The sequence below is a fragment of the Anguilla rostrata genome, chromosome 4, assembly GCF_018555375.3.
Source record: "Anguilla rostrata isolate EN2019 chromosome 4, ASM1855537v3, whole genome shotgun sequence".
Classification (NCBI taxonomy): Eukaryota; Metazoa; Chordata; class Actinopteri; order Anguilliformes; family Anguillidae; genus Anguilla; species Anguilla rostrata.
In genome coordinates this window covers 32,886,148-32,901,422 of record NC_057936.1, presented here as the reverse complement: position 1 = coordinate 32,901,422, position 15,275 = coordinate 32,886,148, and the positions used below count along the sequence as shown (strand labels likewise).

Sequence of the window (15,275 nt, the reverse complement as noted above, 5' to 3'; positions counted from 1 at the left end):
ATAACTTAAGAATAATAAGTGAACTACACACGTTTCTCTATTTTGTAACCTGAAAAGTTAGAATACCACTGACTGCACACTCCATGAGAACATCTCCTTAGAATGATTTACACTTTGTCAGTGTTTTCAAAAGCTTTTCTTTTCTTAAACCAGCATGGTTAGTGAACAAACAGTCACTGAGACAGGATGTTGTTTTTAGCTAACAATAAAGGTCGCTTTTCTTGCTTTTTTTCACTTGTTTTTTCCCATTGGGGAAAAAAGCAAGAGAAAACACAAGCTCTTGATTTCTTAGCAGATTCATCAAGAGGTCCAATTGTGTGTGTGAATTAATGGTATCTTTTGAGAAACTGAGAAAACCATCTTTAGGAAACCAAGAGTCTTGAGTAAAATAAAGCTTTTGAAACTATAATAAGCCCAGAAGATGTAGTGTAGTGTAAAATTATGTCAAAATTTAGGAAGCCAAGAGCAAAACTGTTGGCTGGAACTGAGTTAAGAGCTTAAGTGCTGTATTAAATATATATTTCCTGGAGGGAAACTACATAGCAGTCCTAACAAATCAAAGAACTTAAGTTGTCACATACTGTATACACCCAATAGAATGAAAATAACATAACCACATCACATCAAATAAATATTACGATGCAAAGTTATAGCACTGCCTAAATCAAGTGAGAATGCCATTATTTGTGCATGCATACCTTCGATAATTTATTGTTATTGTTATGTAACAAAAAGAAAAAAACATAGCTAAGACTCCATAAATAATAATTATCATCCTCACCTCATACACCTGATCTCCCTAAAGAAATTTAGTAGTATCTTGCTAACAACAGGACAGCCTGAGAACTCATAGTAAAAACTGGCTACTGTGCACAATTTTATTTAAAGGGATTATTTGTATCAACGTTCCAAACATTTTCAGAATCACACCATTGGATTAAAAAAATTGGATCTTAACCCTCTCAGTGTGGTTCACAGCTCAAGTGTAATAAAGAGGGGTGAGTGGGGAAATAACTCATGGTTTTAATATTTGGCTCAATTCTGAAAATATTACTAGAGGTAGATTAATCATTTTTGAATACATTTCCTCCTTAGGAGCAATTTCCAAAAAATTGAAGGTACCACGAGCATCTGTACAAACAGCTGTATGAGTAGCCAGGCGGAGAACTTAATTCCTACTAGTTCCTATAGACTACCCTAAAATGGTACTACCCCTTTAAGAGTCCGCTGATGTCATGCGTGCGCAATGCATCATTTGTACAGCCCGGTCATGTAGTGCAATTAGAGGTAATTAACGCACTTGATTAGGAACGGATCGTACTGGAAATGTATGCAACATCAACCCAAACTAAGGTAAATATCAATTTAAAAATCTGGTAAAACACCAAATGGGGTATGATTATGGATAAATATGGTTGTACTAGAGCTAGCAGACTAAGATTGATGAAGGATGATTTTGTATCTGCCCAATGTTTTTAGACTGGCTGCACGGTGTGGCACTTAAACTCGTCTGGGAATATTGTCTTTAACCACTCAAAAGGGTAAGTTGTCAACATTCAATGTAAAAATGTTGTAAGCTGCATTATATTTGTATGTGTACGTTTATTTTGGGGAAAATACTAAATTTGTATGCTTCTGTCTGATACAGAGGGGAGAGTTTTACTATGCTGTGTTCCATGTATGCCGCTAAGTAGCATGAGTTGCATTACAGTGAGTCTTGGTTTAATGACACTTTTTATTTTGTAAATGTATTTGATTCTTGGCAGCTATGTACATTATTGGAAGTTGATGCATATAATGTTAAGAATATACTTTATTCTGAATGATATAGCCTGCCATTGTCTATGCCGTGCTGTTGTCTGTGCCAATCTCTATAGACTAGATAGCATGTGTTTGGATTTTCCAGAGGCCCGTAATGAAGTTAGCATATATGGTCCGTGTGTTCTGTGTGCACATCAAGTGTAGGTAGATAACCAGGATACTGAGTGTGAAAAGGGTATTCACTGTGGCTGTATTCCTGGTATCTTGGGTACTGCACAGTACTGGAGAGAAGACATTTTAACTTCAGAGTGTGTTCTGTAATACCAATCCTGTTCTAAATGCTCAAAACTACAATTAATGCTGTTCTTGGCTGAGATCGGTCAGAGAATAAAGATCCCAAAAAGTTTGGTCTGTGTCCTGTGGTCTCATATGAGAATATAAAAATCTTGGGACCACACACTGCATCTTTCAGGAAGGAGGCACAAATTAACTCCCAGGGCTGAACAAACTTTGGTCCGAAAGGTTCAACTGAACCCCGAGACAACAACAAAGGAACTGGTGAAGGAGTTGGAGGCATCAGGTACCAAAGTATCTACATTCACCATTTAGAGAATCCTACATTACCATCGCCGTAATGGCTGTCGCGCAAGGAAGAAGCCCGTCCTCCAAGATCGGCATAAAAAGCCTGAATGAAGTTTGCAGGTGATCACCAGGACGAAGACCTAGCCTTTTGATGGAGTGTTCTGTGGTCAGATTAAGCAAAAATTGAACTGTTTGGCCATAATGATTAGCACTATGTATGGAGGAATAAGGGTGAGGCTTTTAATCCAAAGAACACTATCCCAACTGTAAAGCATGGGGGTGGTAGCATCATGTTGTGGGGGTGTTTTGCTGGAAAATGGACTGGTACACTTCAGAAAATATATGGAAAGAAGGAGGATTATCTAGAAATACTGAAGCAACACCTCAACACATCAGCTAGAAAGTTAAAACTTGGTCGCATCTGGGTCTTCCAGCAGTACAATGATCCTAAGCATACCTCCAAAGTTGTAACAAAATGGCTTAAAGACAACAAAGTGAAAGTATTTGAGTGGCCATCACAAAGCCCTGACCTGAATCCCATAGAAAATATGTGGACTGAACTGAAAAAGTGTGTCTGAGCAAGGAGGCCCACAAACCTGACTGACTTACACCAGTTCTGTCAGGAGGAATGGGCAAGAACTTTGGCAAAGTATTGTGAGAAGCCTGTGGAAGGCTACCCCAAGTGTTTGATTCAAGTTAAGCAATCAAAAGGCAATGACACCAAATACTGAATAAGTGTATGTAAACTTTTGACCCACTGAAAATCTGATATAGTGCATAAAAGCTGAAATGAATCTGTCGCTTGGCTATTATTTTGAAATGACCTGTTATGGAAATAAAGTAGATACCCTAAATTGACTTAACACAGGAACTGTATGGTAACATGAAATGTGTGGCGTTGTGAAAAATTGAGTTTGAAATGACCTATTATGGAAATAAAGTAGATACCCTAAATTGACTTAACACTGGAACTGTATGGTAACATGAAATGTGTGGCGTTGTGAAAAATTGAGTTTGAATGTCTTTAGCCTAGGTGTATAAACTTTTGGCCTCAACTGTACTATTCACTAGCAATCTGACTGAAAGTGAAATGTCACGTTTAATTCCGAGGGTGGGGTGAAAACTGTGGTGGGAGGCACACCTAACAGTCATAATAGCTTTAAAAGTTAACACAAACATACAGTTCCAGTGGTCTTCATTCTATTTCTCATTTTCTGTGAACAAATAAAGATGACTGTTGATTGTTTGAGTGACCTATTCTATACTGTGTAGCTACGTGTTTGTATGTCTAGCCTTTTTTGTCATTGTAGGTCATTTTGTGCATTGTATTTAGATGCTTAAGAAATGTCATGATAGAGTCTATTGAAAACACTCTGTCTTGCTATATTCTGTCATTGGTGGCATACAAATCAGGGTTGGTTGGCACAATTTTCATTCTTTGCCATATTTATCTGGCATGATTTATATTAGAAATATTCTAACCAGTAGCACATGAAACGTTAAGGTCTCAGCTATAAATGCATATATTTTAATGTCCAAAAACGTTTTCCAAAATGGGGTCACCAGTGATCAATGTCATGTTAATGTCAAATGAGAACCAGAAAATACGAAACTGCAAACCAACCCTTGTATAGGCATGCAGTTAATAATGTGATAACATGCATTATACATGTATAATGCATGTTTTATCAGGTTACCTGCACGCCTATACGAGGGTAGCGTGGCACAACCCTAAAATCAGTGGGCCCAACAACCCCACTCACATTGGGACCCACCTCTGTGATAATGTTACCCAGCTTACATCACTCATCACAGACTGACCACAAAAAAGTGAGTCATTTTTCAAATGTAACCTGATACTTGACTGCAGTTCAAGAAAATAAACATTTTGATATTATTTTTTTGTGTCTGTGACTTTCCCAAGGACCAGATAATAGCTGTGTATCAACCAACCCCTGTGCCAACTAGCCACGGTCTCCCCTTGTTGCATCTACTAGTACTTTTGATCAGTTAGAGCATAAATGAAACATCCTATTAGATTTAAGCCTAGCATGCTATATCAAATCTATGCAATTTTTTAGTCATTAAAAGACTGTTTACGATTATGATGTTGATTCCTTGACCTAAACACACAATACAGTATCCAAAAAACAGTTCACTTTTGGCAGACCTTTGGCAATAACTTCCTAAATATTTGGAGACAAAGAGAGGGTAATTCTGTACATTTTACCTGAATGCATCATTCAAGCTTACATCCACTTAAAAAGGCTGTTACATTTTGCCCCATGCACCACCCTCCCCACCCTCAAAAAAGGTATCCATATGGTGTACATATTCTGACAGGCAATAATTATGCTACAAAAGCCGCGTTTCCACCGCAGGAACTATACCCCGGAACTAGGAACCTTTTGAGGAACTCAGTGCGTTTCCACCGCAGGAACTAGGGTCTAAATTTAGTTCTGGGGGCTTTGTTTTACCCCCCAAAACGTTCCTGCTCGGGGGGTAGTACTTTCCGAAAGTACAGGAACCTTTTGGGTGGAGCTTGCAGTGCTGGACATTTCTGATTGGTCGAGTACTCGTAGCATTTGTGTTGTATTTATTTTCCGCCATTACCCGCCATGTTTGAAAATATGCAGCGGCAAACCAATTTATTTTCATAATAACTTCAAATCAAACTTGTATGTTATGCGGCGCAGTAGCCTACTTTTGGTTATAGCCTGTCAACGTCTTGGAATTATAACGTGTGCTCTTCTGTTCTTTTCTTGCTTTAGTATTCGTTTTATAAAATGCTAAGCATTCGTGCTGGGACAGCATATTACGTAGGCTACCAAAACATTCAAACGGATTAATTCGGTTGCTGAATATTTTCTTCCGGATTTTCTTTGTTAGCCCGTTGTAATTGACTCAAAACGTTTGATACAGTTATCTGAGGTATGCGGTAGTTCTGCATAATTAACATTGGTTATACAGTACAAGCAAACTGGAAATCACCTTCCGCACTTTTTATCCGGGTAAAATAACAGGTTCATTCTAGTAATCTTCCCTTTAGCTTTTTCAGACTGCCGTAATTTTACTCAATTTTACTGCCATTTTTCAATTCCACGAAAAGACCAGGAAGACTATGGACTCATTTATGGTGCATGGTTCGCATCTGGAGGGCACACTTCGCTGCTCGGCTAGCAGTAGCTTAACTTCGAAGGAAAGCAAACGGTGGCTGTACCACTACTAATTTACATTTTCACGCAAGTCCGAGTTTTCGTTCTATTCTTGTCATTTTGCGATTAGCCTATATGGAATTGACGACGAGAAAGTAATAAAACAGCAAATTGTTTACAACGTGTGCATGTTTTCTGCTGTTAATGAATGTGTTTGAGAGGATATATGAAAATCAATAAATACAAAAGTAACCATATATAGTCATTGTTGGTAACCCGTTGTATATAAGTGGAATAAACCCCTCCGGGCTGTCCCGGTTATTAGAAAATAATGTAGGCTACTTCGGTGGTAGTATGGGGTTACAGAAGAAATCATATGACAGATGGACCGACGACAACGTCAGTGGGCTAATTTGCCTAATCTTCGCGGTACTTTAGACCCCGGTGGAAACGCAGACAACCATTGGCTGAAGGAACCTTTTAGTTCCTGGTAAAGTAGCTCCTGGGACTGAAAGTTCCGGGTAATTTCGGTGGAAACGCGGCTAAAGTCATTTGGTTCCCATATTTCCCCAGTACAGCTGGAAAACTGGCCAGTACAGAACAAGGTGAGTTGCATTTAGCCAATATCTGTTGGGATGCCATAACACCCATATAAAATGTGGAAGCCAAGACTATTATTTCTTAATTGTTCATTGATTACAGTAAAACTGCAGTATCTCAGCAGATGCACAGGTAAATAAAGATACTTCCTGGTAACACTGAAACACTGGAGACATTTCTGTTTTGCAAATGCTGTGAGAATGTGCTGACACATCCAGTGCCACCCCCATCTGTTCTGACCTATATTTCTTCCAGTCAGGCTTACACTATAAATCACTGCTTACAGTACTCAGACATGCTGAATGTCCTTTGCCGTTTTTCCTTGGCATGTGTTCATCTGAAATGTGCATGGCCTTGGCACCCCTCATTCAGACTGGTTGCCTTTCCGTTCCCTGAAGCCCTGCTTCATTGTGTTGCTATGGCCGTGTGCGGTTTACCATCGCACGCATGCGCCCAAGCGGCTTCCTGGCACTGCTCAGTTTATGACCTGTGCTTTAATCCAATGTTCTTCAAACAGGATGTTCTTTGAATAATGCATGCACTCTCCATGTTTCATGTGGTCACCATGGTGCTTAAGAGGATCTGCACTTTAAAAGATGAATTTAGTGATGAAGCTGACACTTTCAGACATGAGCCTACACATTCTCAAGTCATAAAAAGTGAAAGACAGATATCACAGGTCACATTTCTTACAATTTAAATAAGTTGTGTGTATGCTGGGACCCATATACCACCCACACAGTGCTCTTGAGGTTGACCAGTGTCAGGAACTCTTAGTCATTGTTTTCCTTTTGCTTTGCCTCTTTGCCTCTTCTCACAGTCAAGGACAGCTTCCCAGATCCATCACTATATTAGTGTCAAGGTCTAAACAATACTCACAGCTTTTACTGTAACAAATTTAGCACTACACTGTTAGCTTACTGTTTACAGGCAGGGCGTGTTTGCGGTTGTTCATCGGAAGAGAGGGTTTATTACATTAAATTAGAAAGTAACTATTGGACAGACTTATTACCTTTTTGCATGTCTTATTCGTGGCAATACTTTAAGTTGATTGGAGAAATAAAAGAAGTTCAAATAACATGTAGCAGTATGTGTTTTCAAGTGTTGGGGCGATATAGCTCAGGAGGTAAGAGCGGTTGTCTGGAAGTCGGAGGGTTGGCGGTTCGATCCCCACCCTGGGCGTGTAGAAGTGTCCCTGAGTAAGACACCTAACCCCTAACTGCTCTGGTGAATGAGAGGCATTAATTGTAAAGCACTTTGAATAAAAGTGCTATATAAATGCAGTCCATTTACCAAGTGTGGTATTTGGAAATGATCAAGGAGTTACAAATTGGCCATTTTTTTGTGAAGTATTTTTGTAACATTTTCGCCACACGTCTGGTATTTTTGGTCAGTAATCGAACAATTGGAACAATTGGATAACCACCGAAAATGACACTTTTTAATGACTGAATACTATACAGTATAACAGGAAGGACTGGGTTCAGGCAATATCTACTGTATACTAAAGATGTTACTTTATTCCTCAGGGCTTTCCACGGTATGAGAATCAGTGATTGTCACTCAACACAAAATGGACAAACTACATGGCTACTAAACGCTGCATACTGTACTCACCATGGCATGGGGGGGGGGGGGGGGGTTAAGGAAACTGCTTTCTATAAAAAGAGAAAGAAAATGTGCAGAAACATAAGGAACTGCATTATGAGTGCAGACAAAATGACACCACATTTGTACAGGTTCATTAGGGCCTGGATTTCCAGTTTGAAACTTAAGTTAAGCTGTTAACTCACGATAACAAATCCAAAGAGTAACTTTTTAAAAAAATAAAATGGACTATTAATCACACCCTTTAGATTAAAAATGGCAAGATGTTGATCAAAATGATTCGGTAACTGTGTTAATAATTGATCTCCACTCATTTTTTGTTTAAGATGAGACTAAAGAATCAAACATTTTTGCATTTGGCCACCACCAGTGAAATAGTGTCATATAGTGATGGCAATCTGAAAAATCACCACAGGTGTAGATGATTAGAGATTAATATTGACAGACATAGATGAGAAGATTTAGATGACACAAAGAATACTATTTCACTGATGAAGGCATTGATCTAGTCTCAATTTTAGCCGGGAATTACAGTAAGTCAATTTTACAACCAGGCCACTTATGCTTTAGATAAGTCAAAATTCAGTGGCATGCCATGACCAGAAGGTAGAGCACCAAGGCACAAACCAAGGGTATAATAACAATGAACAAATTATGTTTACATTTTATGAAGACATCATTTTAAAAAGTACATGATTAGAAAACAGTTGACAGAGTTTATTATGGACCTGTTATCTGTGGGAAAACAAGATTACCACAGAAATAGCAGTGTACAGTAAATAAATCACTCAAAGATCCTGAAAGGTTAGTAATACTGTAACACACATACTCAGCTCTCATTCACTCAAAAGTAAATCATATTCCACAGCTTTCCTAATTACATTCGTATACAACCAACACAGTAATTAAATAAGATAACTAGAATGGCTACAACATTTCATTTGCTGGGTTGTTTGGCTACATAACTGGACACTCAAATAAATAGCTAACATCTAATATGAACTATAGAACGTACATATTAGTGCATTTATTTATGTATGCATATTACATCCATACCAATGCAGCTGTTACCAGCCTTGCAAGTAATTTAGTGGTACACAAGTCTCCCAGTTGAAAATGAATACCTGGCACAGTATTGCATCTATTTTGTCATAATTACATGCTTCTGCCAGCAGATTTTCACAGTTGGCGATGGCAAATGATTTAACACAATCTCTGCAATTATAATAAACAATATATGTAGCAATTCCAGACAGAATCACTATTTTTGTGCTATCATACTTACACTGGCTGGCTAGCAACTGCTTTATGTAGCTACGGTATTTTTACAGTTGATACGTAATCACAGCGTGAGTGTGAAACATTCCCGATAAACATGAGTCTAAATGATTGCAATGAAATGTAATGATTGGAATTTGAATGAATTGCATTGCCAGTGCTGCATGTGTAGCTTTAAAATGGAAAAGTTTGTTAGTTTAATGCCTTGGCCTTGTTGAAGCAGACTGTTTGGGTAATTTTTGGAGGGCACGGTGGCCACATTCCTGGACATCCATGGCACTGGCAATGGAGCCATGGGATAATTCCTGCCTTGTAGTCAACTTGGCAAGCCTGTATCCAGCAGGACCCAGTGACATTATGTGCGCAAATGCATAACTGTAAACCTCTTGAATGTGTTCCTTGGGGCCTCGTGAGCACAGTTCATGAGAGGAGTACAGGCTTGGACACTTATCTGCGGATGCACATCCTGGCTTTTGGGCCCCATCCGGCCTTGACCAACTTCAACGTCATGGAAAGCCCTCACCCTCGTCGGCTTACTGTAAAAATGTGCATGTCTAATTTATGAGCTGCGTCATATTCCCTGCGTCTATTCATCTTTAAAAAAGCATAAATATGTAAAAAAACAACAAATTCTACCAAACAGGAAGTCTCTCTAAAATGGAATTAAGAAGAGGAAGGAGGGAAGAGAAAACAACGACTGTTCCAGTGTTTAGGCTGCAAAGTTGAACTGGTCTGGGAAACAGTGGCCAGAGCACCGAAAGGGCAATGTTGTCAAATCCTGGTCCGTTTCAGTCAATGGAGTGAGAAACATATGACGGTTTCAAGATATATCTGACTCTTTTACTTTCCCTCGTGAAGCGATGCTGTGAGGTATGAGCTTTGCAAATACAAAAGTAATAAAATTAAACACTTTAAAATAATAATGTTAATGTAAACCAAAAATAAATGATGGAAGACCTGTGCCAAAAAAGGGAATATTCAAAGGTTCCTCCTGTGATAAATTAGATCCACTCATGACTATAAATGGATATTAATACTTGCCCGGCCCTCCAACTTGCTCTTTTTCCCTGACAGTTCCCTGACAGTAAAAAAATGTTTTTTCTAAATGCAAAGCAGGGGAAATGGATAAAAAGAATATTTTGTTTTAAGTGTTCAATCAATGCTCAGTGATAATGCAATAATAATTCAAAGACATAAATACACATTACAAATCCATGACGATTGAGATATCCAGTAGCCCTGTCTGTTTTTCAATATATTCTTCAAGTTTTCCCTGCCAAATAATTTTGAAAGCGAATTGTGCAAGCTCATAATTATTTTATCAATAAACAAGGCCAATTAGCCTTTTTAACAAACAAATAAAAAATGATTTAATAAATCTGAAAAAAACGAGAAGAGGAAATGGTTAGTCTCTAAACTTTACCTGGGGGTTGACATTGTTTAGAGAGAGGTATGTAGGTGTGTGATTGTTTGTTTGGAACCTGTTTCTCATCTTTTGTCAAAGTCTGCCTGCGTGAACATTGTGCAAAGAACATTCTGCCCACCCTCTCCCCTATTGCCTTCTCACTCATCCAAGTCAGTGGAGAATACTGTGAACTGGAAAGATCTGTTGTGGCTTCACTGTATTTTTTGTCGGTGTGGACCACTGTCCCACCTCACAGTCCAAACCCCCCCCTCTCTCTTTGTCTCATCCCATTCCCATGATGCTTCCTTGTTTCTTTCTGGTTCTGGAGGATACTGGGTCCCAGCTGAATCAACAACGTGTGGGCCATTCAGAACTGCACTACAATCCAAATGCACATTTCCTTTCTCAAGGAGACTGGCTGGCTCTAGCTGTGGTTGCTTGTTTTCAAATGTTTTCCATGTTTTGGTCATGACAAGACAAGCATCTCTTTGACATGGGTTTAAGATAATATTTGCATTATGTTTGCGTCGTATTTTCTGTGGCCTCCAACTGAATGACAAAACAATTTGTGATCTCTGGGTCTGTGCAGACTTTGAAATTGAATTCAAGTTCATAGTTCAACAGGAGAAATTAAAATTTAGTATCTTGCTCAAGGGTGCAACAAGAATCAAACCCCCTTTCAGTAACAAGCCCTGTTTTCCTGCCATTATGCTACACTACAGCCTCAACCAACTCCCTTTCCTTTCATATAGATGTGGTGAGTCAGGCCTGGAGAATCTGTCTTTACAGCATCCATAGGAGAAGTCTGGGCAGCAGGTGAACCAGCTCAGGAAGACTCTGATCCTTAATCACGTTTAATGCATACAAATAGACCTTATCCACATGCACAAGTCTGTAACTCTTCAGTGTAGAAGATAAGCATACAAACCAATCCCATGAATAAAGACATATATCCACTCTCACTCATATCTTTGTACTAATTTGAAGTGTTTTTGAAGCCTGCATGGATTGTAGTAATCTCGGAAGTGGTTGAGAGGAGTCAGAGAGCTGAAACAAGTGATACAGAGCACATACTCCAAACAAATGGCTCTGGAAGAAGCAAAAAAACTCTGTCGCAGTCAATGTGCATAGCAATTCCATGCATTTATATAGCAACTTTCATTGACAATGTAAAAGACCATGTAATGATGCATGTAATGAAAGAGAGCAGTCCATCTACTGAGTATTCTTACTGGGCATACTCATACAGATTACATACTTATCTTTCTAATTTCTATGATGTTGTTACACATTAGTATAATTCACATGTACTATAAAAAACTGTCCATTTAACATCATTTAAAAGGACCACGGACAACAAGGATTCATATTGCCTCATTTGTTTTCTGAATTGGCCTTGAACCTCCATACATATGACAGAGCTGTTTGAGAGAATGTTAATGAGAGCAGACTCCGGAGGTGCTCAGTTTGCTTGTGCGCGTATTTCGGTGAGGGTATGTGTGTGGGTGTGTGCGAGTGTGTGTATCTGTTTACGCATAGTCTCTGCATGCCTCTGCTGGAATGGGTGAGTTTAAGAACCCCTCGTTCTCAGTGTGGTGTTGTCATGGGGATGCTCGTTGACGGTTCTTCTCATCAGACAGCAGTCCTAATGAAATTCCAGACTGAGAGCTCTGTAAATATTTTTGGAGTCACCATTGCTGATTGACTGATTCCACTCGCTGTTCCCAATGAATCATGAGTTAGCATTGTCCGCCAGAGGAACTGCATGTGGGGACCACATTCACCTGCCGAGGATCCCTTAGAATCAACACTCAGCATGGCATACAGCCACTTTTACATTTGGATTTTTGCACAGAACAGATCCATGAGTATTTAGCATATGCATGTGAAGTATAGGTAGGGAAAAATGGAAATAAAAGTTTTCCAACAATGAAGGGTTCTAGCGGCTCCGAAGACAAGGGCAGTGCATTTTGTGTGTACCCCACGAGTGCGAGGTTCATGTCGCTTGTTACCTGAATGATAATCTCCAACCTATGTTAAAGCATTTATTTTCTGTAGAGGAAATGAAAGATCATGAAGAATTTAAAATGACTGGAGAGAGTAGTATGATGGCAATGTGTCACTTGAACAATTCATCTTCTGCATGGAAATGAAAGAAAAGGCCATGGGTAGAATTGAAATGACCTGTGTAAAATAAACCGAATCAGACTCAAAAGAGCATTGTACTCCAGAAGAGACTTAAGAAAGAGAAAGAAAGCAAGATACCTGTTATATGTTATAATTTCAGCATCCTGCCAAACATGCACAGTGGGTTAATTCTGAAATTAATAAAGACTACAAACACATGTTAGTAATCTAATTTAAGGAAGTATTAAAGTGAAATTAAATTTAGCCAAATAACTGACATGCACTAAATTTGAAAGTAAAGGCAGCGATATAGCATTATTGGTGGTTAAATAGCCAGCCATCAAGCTAACGAAGAGCACCAGTGTTGTTTCTATTGAATGACTAATTTGCATAACTCCCCCAGTATTCCATTTCTGTGCTACAATGTTGTATATATGTAAGTTTTTACCTTCAATGTGTTTTTGTTGTTTTATTTGTCATCCAATGTTCCAAGATGTTTACAATGCATTAACAATCCTATATACTTCAGCGAATTTATATGAATTATATGAAACAACGCTACTCAAATCCAGGTCCTGTGGACCGCAGTGTCTGTCATATTTGCTCCAAACAAGCACTGCACCACCTGATTTCACTAATTATTTTACCGCCTTCGTTCAGGAAACAGTGGCGGTTGCTCAGCTGAACACTGACAGGGCAGAAAACCTCCCCTTAACCTGAATATTCATGAAAAACATGCAATGCAAAGATTTTGCGATTTAAACAATATTGAAGCACAGGTTTTGTAGCCTTTATTGAAGGTTGTGCTGAAAGCAAATGTGTTTTTTAACAGAATACATTTTTTATTTGTGTTCTTAGTGATTAAACCTGATTTTCCTAAATTGATTTATCATTTAATCTCCCAAACATACAAAGAAAGAAGCTGTGTGTTTACCTACCAATGGATTATTCAGGTTGTTGGCACACATGTTAATCAATGAAAATTAATGAAAACAGGTTGAGACCAATGATCACTTTAAAGGGATAGTTTCTGCCCCATCTACTTTCAGCTCAGCACCTACCACTGTCAGGAAGTAAGCTCATTAGAGAAGTCTGGTGAGGTAGTGCATGGTTGGACCAAAAATTTGCAGACACTGTGACCCACAGGACCTGTAGTTGAGTAGCGCTGCTATAAGAAAAATGGGACATTGACATCCCACCAGTGGATAAGGCTAATCAATATGTGATGAGTGGTGAAGTTTTTGCCTTGTGCCTTAGTCAGCTTGGGTAGAATGTACATGAAAGCCTGTTATCTGTTTAGGCCAAGACAAAATCACAGACCAGACAGAAAAGATATTATGGTGTTGTGGCTCACTTCAATCAATTGACTGAATGAGTTGACAAACTTGCCAATAAATATCACATCATAGTGAACTGCTGATGGCTGACTACTGTTACTTTGCCTGTTTGTGGGAATCTATATGTAACTTTACTTGAGCTGAGAGGTTGTATGTCTAGAGTGATTTAAGAATTTGGATTTGACAAGCAAGGATTTGGTGTAGTTGTTGTAGGAGTAGCTAGCGCATGCTCGCTTTCCTAGTTTATATGTGCCATGTTGTAGGCTGCCCCAGAAATTAAAGTTGCCTTCTTGTAAAACTTTAATTTGCATAATACCTGTGCGATTGTTTAGTGTCATTCCTGGGTTTTATAACACGGGGTCCACAGACCCCTGGGTGCCCGGCCAGCCAGCACATGCGCAGATAGTCTCCTCATCGTCGCTGGTCCACGGATGCAATGTGAACCACACAATTACAAGCTGGATCACACAATAATAAAGCAGTCAATCAAATAATTTTATGAGGATAATGAACCAAGCAACTTCAAATAAATCCTAAAAGAGTAAAAAATACTAATTGGTTGGAGAAATTGTGAAACTCTGTTTGATTTTTGCAGTAAACAGCCCCAGACTGACAAATTGGGGAGTCTGGGTTGGGCGGGTTGAAGAGGGAACAGATGCCCCAGGCATGCACGCTTGGCACGACTACCTCGTCCCTCGTGGTCACACCGATCCCTGTATTCTTCTTTATTGAATCAGATGCGATTGCCGCAGAAGACACCAGGGACAGAGCTAACACGTAGGACCACCGCTCGTGAACAGGCACAATGGAAGTCCAATTTTTTTTTTTTGTGCGGCATACGCACAGAGCGGCCTGGAAATGTCTCATTTGTTTTGCTCCATTACGCAGTGTTATAATAAAATCATTCCAATTTGTTCATTTATCTCTGTTTTTAAAGGTCTCTGGCCATCGTGGATAAGACAACACGGTACATTCTGCACCTGTCTTAAAACACGTGACTTTACCAAGAAGGGAATTGCGTATTATGAACACAAACCCGAAGTGATACTGTGGTTTTGGTCAAATAAAAACAGTTACAAATACATAGAAAATACTAAGTTATATGATTATTATCTACTCTATTTATAAACATGCATCATACAACAAGTTACATATTACATTCTACACTGCCTGGCCAAAAAAAAAGTCTCCGTTTGGATTCTTTTGGACAGTGCCCACTGTACAAGCCTCTGGAGGCTGTGTTATGATCTGGGGTTGCTTCAATTGGTCAGGTCTAGGCTCAGCAACATTATGTGGCAATAAAACGAAGTCAGCTGAGTACCTGAATGTACTGAATGACCAGGTTATCCCATCAATTGATTTTTTCTTCGCTGACAACACGGATATATTCCAGAACGACAATGCCAAGACTCATCGGGCTCA

The 15,275-nt window shown here is 39.1% G+C and overlaps 1 long non-coding RNA gene across 1 annotated transcript; it reads left to right on the top strand.

The window, feature by feature from the left end:
• Positions 1-791: 791 nt before the first annotated feature.
• On the top strand, positions 792-14,775 carry LOC135253249 (uncharacterized). The gene is made up of 3 exons (XR_010329565.1): positions 792-1,353; positions 1,480-1,541; positions 14,591-14,775. It is a non-coding gene; the product is annotated as an uncharacterized LOC135253249 (long non-coding RNA).
• The last annotated feature ends 500 nt before the right edge of the window (positions 14,776-15,275 follow it).